General features: G+C 44.9%; 1 pseudogene; it reads left to right on the top strand.

Annotated features, from left to right (window-relative positions):
* Positions 1-7,485: 7,485 nt before the first annotated feature.
* The window catches only part of LOC135529218 (fibroblast growth factor receptor substrate 2-like), a 75,329-nt pseudogene continuing 74,966 nt past the window's right edge, over positions 7,486-7,848 (top strand).

Here is a 7,848-nt window from a genome sequence, read left to right as displayed (position 1 = left end):
TGTAGATTCATGTCTTTTTTAACCCTCGTCGGGCAAATGTGTTTCAATGCAAAATACAGACATCATCAACTAGATCTCTTTCTTTTTTCTTGAGGGGCTGGTTGGGGGCCCGGAACATAATTACAAGTCATTTGTAGACTGCAAATTGACCTCAAAGAAGCCCAAACAGATATAATATTTGACTAAAACAATTTCAAACCTGGCTTACATGTGTATATATAATCACATCTCTCTATCATACATGGGAATACTTGAACACATTTTCCCAAATGAAAATCATTTGGAGCTGATTTCTTGGTGTTGTTAGTCTTTTATGTCCAACAATGAAAAATAATTGCTCAGAAAACTTGGGGAGCCTATTAAAACCACCCGTGGGCTAAATTCGGCCAGCCGGTCCCCAGTTGGGGAACCCTGCAGTAGGGGCTTAGATTAAAAGTCCATGGCTGCGTTTACACAGGCTGCCCAGTTCTGATCTTTTGCCAGATCAGATCCTTTGTCATTGAGATCACACAATTGGACTGCCTATAAAGGCAGCCAATAAAACCCAATGTCTTTGTCCTCGCTAATTCAGTGACACCACAGCAGTGCTGAGTGGACAGTGTCACTGGTGACTGACCCTTCCTGTGCCTGTAGTTGCGGAGCTGGAGCTGCGGACGCGGGAGAAGCTGGAAGCAGCGAAGAAGAAGACCAGTCAGGAGATCACAGACCTGAAGGATAGACTGAAGGCCAGCAGAGAGACCATCAACTTCCTGAAGGAGAAATACGCAAGCTGGAGGAGGAGGACCAGATCAAAGACCACTGATACACACACACTGGGTGAATCTCACTGTATTTTCTTGATTCCTCATACCTTTCTCTCCTTGCATCCTTCTCAAACTCATTGGAACACAAGATATGAGGTTCCTTGTCTTGGATCTTCTCTTCCTATGTGTTTTGAGAAGGAGATGAGAGAGGACGCAATGAATCATGGATATACAATTGAGACACACCCTAAATTCCAAATCAACCTATTGGCCATCTTCCCTAGGCACCCCTGTAGATCTGAAAGGGTTGGATAGGTGGATGGAGTTTCCGCCTTTTTTCTTCCACCTATCCAGCCCCTTCAGAGCAAAGGGAGGTGCCAGAGAGGAGGGGCTAGGGATGGATTTGGAAATGGCCCTAGTCTGGAATCCACACAGAATATCACCTTACTTTTACGATTGTTTAATTCCATAATAGAATATCTGTCATTTCTCAGATGCTTTCATCCACAGTGACTTAGTCATGCGTGCGTATGACTCCACAGTGACTTAGTCATGCGTGCGTATGACTCTACAGTGACTTAGGTCATGCGTGCGTATGACTCCACAGTGACTTAGTCATGCGTGCGTATGACTCCACAGTGACTTAGTCATGCGTGCGTATGACTCCACGGTGACCTTAGTCATGCGTGCGCATGACTCCACAGTGACTTAGTCATGCGTGCGTATGACTCCACAGTGACTTAGTCATGCGTGCGTATGACTCCACGGTGACTTAGTCATGCGTGCGTATGACTCCACGGTGACTTAGTCATGCGTGCGATGACTCCACGGTGACTTAGTCATGCGTGCGTATGACTCCACGGTGACTTAGTCATGCGTGCGATGACTCCACAGTGACTTAGTCATGCGTGCGTATGACTCCACAGTGACTTAGTCATGCGTGCTAAAAAAGGACTTCCACGGTGACTTAGTCATGTGCGTGTGTATGACTCCACGGTGACTTAGTCATGCGTGCGCATGACTCCACAGTGACTTAGTCATGCGTGCGTATATTCGTCGTACGGGTGGGTCCCTGGAATGGACTCCAGTATCCTGGCCGTACTGTCGCCATGCTCCTCCTGCCACAGGACCTCACGTCATTATGGATGATTGCACTGACAGTAGAGACACGTAGAGGCATTCAGTTTGAATTCCAGACTTAACACTGCCTGGCAGAATGGTTTTATAGATCATGTACATAATAAACAAGACAACTGAAGATAATCCATGTTCGTTTCACCTCTAATTTCAATGCCACTCAGATTTACCACAGATGGCTCTCAGTGCAACAAGTCACATTTCTGTAGACTGGTCTGAATGTGAATAGGTTTTGAGCTTCTGTTTTTAATTTGTCTTTCTTTTTTCTGTAAAACTCAAACCAGTTTTTCTTTGATTTCTCCTATGTTCAAAATGTTAGAACTGCTGGATCAAACATGTCTTAGATGCTATTCAGGGTTGTTATTTTGTCAAGGATTGATCTCTTAAACACATCTGGATAGCCTGGCCTACTGTCTCGGTATCAATACATACCCTTTTGATATTTTATCTTTATTTAACCAGGCAAGTTGGTTAAGAACAAATTCTGATTCTCATGACGGCCTGGGAACAGTGGGTTAACTGAACAGAACGACAGATTTGTACTTTGTCATCTCGGGGATTTGAAACTTGCTAGTCCAACGCTCTAATCACTAGGCTACCCAGCTGCCCCATATGACCTCACTTCTTGATCACCATTTAGATAAAAGATCGAGAACGACAGCAGGTATTTTCATTTCTGTTGGAGAGCGCGGAACTATTGCTTTCCTTGTAGGAGACCGGAGCGCTGTAATGTTTAATGAATATACAGCCTCTGCATTACCCTTCCACCACCACTAGAGAGCGGTGATGAGCAAATATTTATTGGAAGTGGGAGGTGGCAACAATTGTTTGTATTGGAAGAGGGAGGTGGCAACAATTGTTTGTATTGGAAGAGGGAGGAGGCAACAATTAGAAACAAAGTGTGAGTGAAGAAGGGCAGGGGCTTTTGCATCAACAACATGTGCATAGCAGCATTAATAGAGTATTGTATTATTACATATTGAACAACATTCCTTTATTCTGCATTTCACTTACATTTACATTTAAGTCATTTGGCAGACGCTCTTATCCAGAGCGATTTTTACAAATTGTGAATTCACCTTATGACATCCAGTGGAACAGCCACTTTACAATAGTGCATCTAAATCATTTAAGGGGGTGAGAAGGATTACTTTATCCTATCCTAGGTATTCCTTAAAGAGGTGGGGTTTCAGGTGTCTCCGAGTTATGGTGATTGACTCCGCTGTCCTGGCGTCGTGAGGGAGTTTGTTCCACCATTGGGGGCCAGCAGCGAACAGTTTTGACTGGGCTGGAGCGGGGAACTGTACTTCCTCAGTGGTAGGGAGGCGAGCAGGCCAGAGGTGGATGAACGCAGTGCCCTTGTTTGGGTGTAGGGCCTGGATCAGAGCCTGGAGGCACTGCGGTGCCGTCTCCCTCACAGCCCGTAGGCAAGCACCATGGTCTTGTAGCGGATGCGAGCTTCAACTGGAAGCCAGTGGAGAGAGCGGAGGAGCGGGGTGACGTGGAGAGAACTTGGGAAGGTTGAACACCAGACGTGGCTGCGGCGTTCTGGATGAGTTGTAGGGGTTTAATGGCACAGGCAGGGAGCCCAGCCAACAGCGAGTTGCAGTAATCCAGACGGGAGATGACAAGTGCCTGGATTAGGACCTGCGCGCTTCCTGTGTGAGGCAGGGTCGTACTCTGCGGATGTTGTAGAGCATGAACCTACAGGAACGGGGCCACCGCCTGATGATGTTAGTTGAGAACGACAGGGTGTTGTCCAGGATCACGCCAAGGTTCTTAGCGCCTGGGAGGAGGACACAATGGAGTTGTCAACCGTGATGGCGAGATCATGGAACGGGCAGTCCTTCCCCCGGGAGGAAGAGCAGCTCCGTCTTGCCGAGGTTCAGCTTGAGGTGGTGATCCTTCAATTGTCATTGTAGTTTTGTAATGAAAACGAATTCCCTAGTGATATCTAAATCTAAGACATGGTGAACGCTGCAGTGGGTTTAGTAGATGGCCGACTCATTTCATTTCACACTCTTCAAAAAACACAGAATACCACGAGTTAGTTAGAGGGTACAACTGAACAGATTGTGTGGCCCTCAACCCACACATCTCCAAAGAGATCTCCCACTTCTCTTTACCTCCCACTCTCTTTACCTCTCACTGTCTTTACCTCCCACTCTCTTTACCTCCCACTCTCTTTACCTCTCACTCTCTTTCCCTCTCACTCTCTTTCCTCTCACTCTCTTTACCTCCCACTTTTTACCTCTCACTCTCTTTTCCTCTCACTCTCTTTCCCTCTCACTCTCTTTTTTACCTCCCCACTCTCTTTACCTCCCACTCTCTTACCTCCTTCACTCTCTTTCCCTCTCTCACTCTCTTCCCTCTCACTCTCTTTACCTCCCACTCTCTTTACCTCTCACTCTCTTTCCCTCTCACTCTTTCCCTCTCACTCTCTTTTACCCTCACTCTCTTTACCTCCCACTCTCTTCCCTCTTTCTTTACCTTTCACTCTACCTCTCACTCTCTTTCCCTCCCACTCTCTTTCCCTCCCACTCTCTTTCCCTCCCACGCTCTTTTCCCTCTCTCTATCCTTCTCATTCACTTTACCTCTCACTCTCTTTACCTCTCACTCTCTTTACCTCCCACTCTCTTTACCTCCCACTCTCTTTACCTCCCACTCTCTTCCCTCTCACCTTTTCCTCTTTTCTTTCCCTCTCACTCTCTTTCCTCCCACTCTCTTCTCTCCCACTCTTTCCCTCTCACTCTTTCTCTCACTCTTTCCCTCTCACTCTCTTTCCTCTCTCTATCCTTCCATTCACTTTTCTCATTCTCTTTTTTACCCTCACTCTCTTTCCCTCACTCTCTTGCCCTCTCACTCTCTTTCCCTCTCCCTCTTGCCCCTCACTCTCTTTCCCTCTCTTTACCTCTCACTCTCTTTACCTCTCACTCTCTTTACCTCTCACTCTTGCCCTCTCACTCTCTTTACCTCTCATTCTCTTTGCCTCTCACCTTTCCTCACTCTCTTGCTCCTCTCACTCTCTTTCCCTCTCACTCTCTTCCATCACTCTCTTTCTCTCACTCTTTCCCTCTCTGCCTTGTTGAACGCAGCATAGCGTAACACTGAATTACAGTACATCTCAGACATTGAAAAGGGAGAGCCATGTGATTACAGTGTTTGGTAATGACACGCGAGGTATAATAGTAACTGATCTGGGACAGCTTGAAGAGCCGACGTGACGTCCCAAATGGAAAACCCTATTCCCTTTATAGTGCACTATCTCTGGGGCTCTTTGGTCAAAAGTAGTGCGTTTACATAGGAATGGGGATGCCATTTGGGACGATGCAGGGCCGTGTCAGACCACAGTCCTGTAATCTCCCCATCTTCTTCTCCATCATTGGTTCTATGGAGACCTAGTCATCGTATTGTTAGTCATCGCACAACTATACAAGGACTCTCTGTTTCACATACACAGGGAGATAAATCTCTCTCTTTCACATACACAGGGAGATAAATCTCTCTGTTTCACATACAGGGAGATAAATCTCTCTGTTTCACATACACAGGGAGATAAATCTCTCTCTGTTTCACATACACAGGGAGATAAATCTCTCTTTCACATACACAGGGAGATAAATCTCTCTCTCTTTCACATACACAGGGAGATAAATCTCTCTTTCACATACACAGGGAGATAAATCTCTCTTCACATACACAGGGAGATAAATCTCTCTCTTTCATAAACAGGGAGATAAATCTCTCTCTTTCATACACAGGGAGATAAATCTCTTTCACATACACAGGGAGATAAATCTCTCTTTCACATACACAGGGAGATAAATCTCTCTCTTTCACATACACAGGGAGATAAATCTCTTTCACATACACAGGGAGATAAATCTCTCTTTCACATACACAGGGAGATAAATCTCTTTCACATACACAGGGAGATAAAGCTCTCTCTTTCACATACACAGGGAGATGAATCTCTCTCTTTCATATACACAGGGAGATGAATCTCTCTTTTCACATACACAGGGAGATAAAGCTCTTTCTCTCACATACACAGGGAGATAAATCTCTCTTTCACATACACAGGGAGATAAATCTCTTTCACATACACAGGGAGATAAATCTCTCTCTCTTTCACATACACAGGGAGATAAATCTCTCTTTCACATACACAGGGAGATAAATCTCTTTCACGTACACAGGGAGATAAATCTCTTTCACATACACAGGGAGATAAATCTCTTTCACGCACACAGGGAGATAAATCTCTTTCTCACATACACAGGGAGATAAATCTCTCTTTCACATACACAGGGAGATAAAGCTCTCTTTCACATACACAGGGAGATAAATCTCTCTTTCACATACACAGGGAGATGAATCTCTCTCTTTCATATACACAGGGAGATAAATCTCTCTTCACATACACAGGGAGATAAAGCTCTTTCTCTCACATACACAGGGAGATACATCTCTCTTTCACATACACAGGGAGATGAATCTCTCTTTCACATACACAGGGAGATAAATCTCTTTCACATACACAGGGAGATAAATCTCTTTCACATACACAGGGAGATAAATCTCTTTTCACATACACAGGGAGATAAATCTCTTTCACATACAGGGAGATAACCTCTCTTTCACATACACAGGGAGATAAATCTCTCTCACATACACAGGGAGATAAATATCTCTCTTTCACATACACAGGGAGATAAAGCTCTCTCTTTCACATACACAGGGAGATAAATCTCTCTTTCACATACACAGAGAGATAAATCTCTCTTTCACATACACAGGGAGATAAATCTCTCTCTTTCACATACACAGGGAGATAAATCTCTCTCTCTTTCACATACACAGGGAGATAAATCTCTCTTTCACATACGCAGGGAGATAAATCTCTTTCACATACACAGGGAGATAAATCTCTCTTTCACATACACAGGGAGATAAATCTCTTTTCACATACACAGGGAGATAAAGCTCTCTCTCTCTTTCACATACACAGGGAGATAAATCGTTCCATGCATGTAGAGACTGCCCTGGCCTCTGATCCTACAAAGATCAGACATTAAATAAATAGACGCTGAGCCTGGAAGGAATGCTTGTTTATATTCCAGCGTTTGCTTTAGAAATATCCTCAAGTTTTCTTACACTGGCATGCGCTCACTCAAGGCTCACTTGTAATGTAACCTACTGTCTGGGTCCTTTGTCAATTTGGTGCCGTTCTGGAAATCCCAGGATCTGGACTGACTATTCCGTCTACTAGAAGTGAGTTACTGCTGATAAGCAGGAAGAGTACGGCTCGTACGGCTTTCAACGAAGATAGAATACGGGTTTGCTTTTTGAAATAAACTTTGAAAACAATTTGACTGCGACCCGACCCGGATGCAGTCGAGGGATACTGGCGTGTTCGGGACGAGATCGAGGCACTGCACTGCCTGAGCTCCGAGGAGCTGCCTGCTGGAGAGAGTTGCTGGGCGATTGAGCGATTTACTACAACAAGACAGGGCGACAGCGAGAACAACTTCAGCACGCCTAACTAGTTACTAGGTATTTTCAAAACGAACAAAAACAAGGTCGGAAGGCAGCGCGGGAGCTATTTATAACATTGCTGCTGATAAAGTGCCAGATTGGTCACGTTCGTAAAGTAATATTTTTGCGGGGCGACAGATCGGAGGAGGGACGGGAGTGTGAAGCACTTTGATGTGGGCTGCTGATGGTTGTAGCAGTGAGGAGAAGGGATTTAACAACTTTCCTAAACACATAAACACGGGATTCGTGGCAATATTTCCCGAAATACATCTCTGGGTTACCCACGGAGCTTCTCCCCTGTAAGTATCTCCTAAACGTGCATGTTATTTTGTATTTCTCGCCAACTAGCCATCTGTCATTTGATTCCTGTTTGTTCAAATGTCATTTGATTCCTGTTTGATTAACAAGTAGAAGTGACTAGTTGGTTAA

This window comes from Oncorhynchus masou, unplaced genomic scaffold (genome assembly GCF_036934945.1).
Source record: "Oncorhynchus masou masou isolate Uvic2021 unplaced genomic scaffold, UVic_Omas_1.1 unplaced_scaffold_1121, whole genome shotgun sequence".
Lineage (NCBI taxonomy): Eukaryota > Metazoa > Chordata > Actinopteri > Salmoniformes > Salmonidae > Oncorhynchus > Oncorhynchus masou.
The sequence above is the reverse complement of the archived record's forward strand: the minus strand, read 5'-3'. Positions and strand labels throughout refer to the sequence as shown.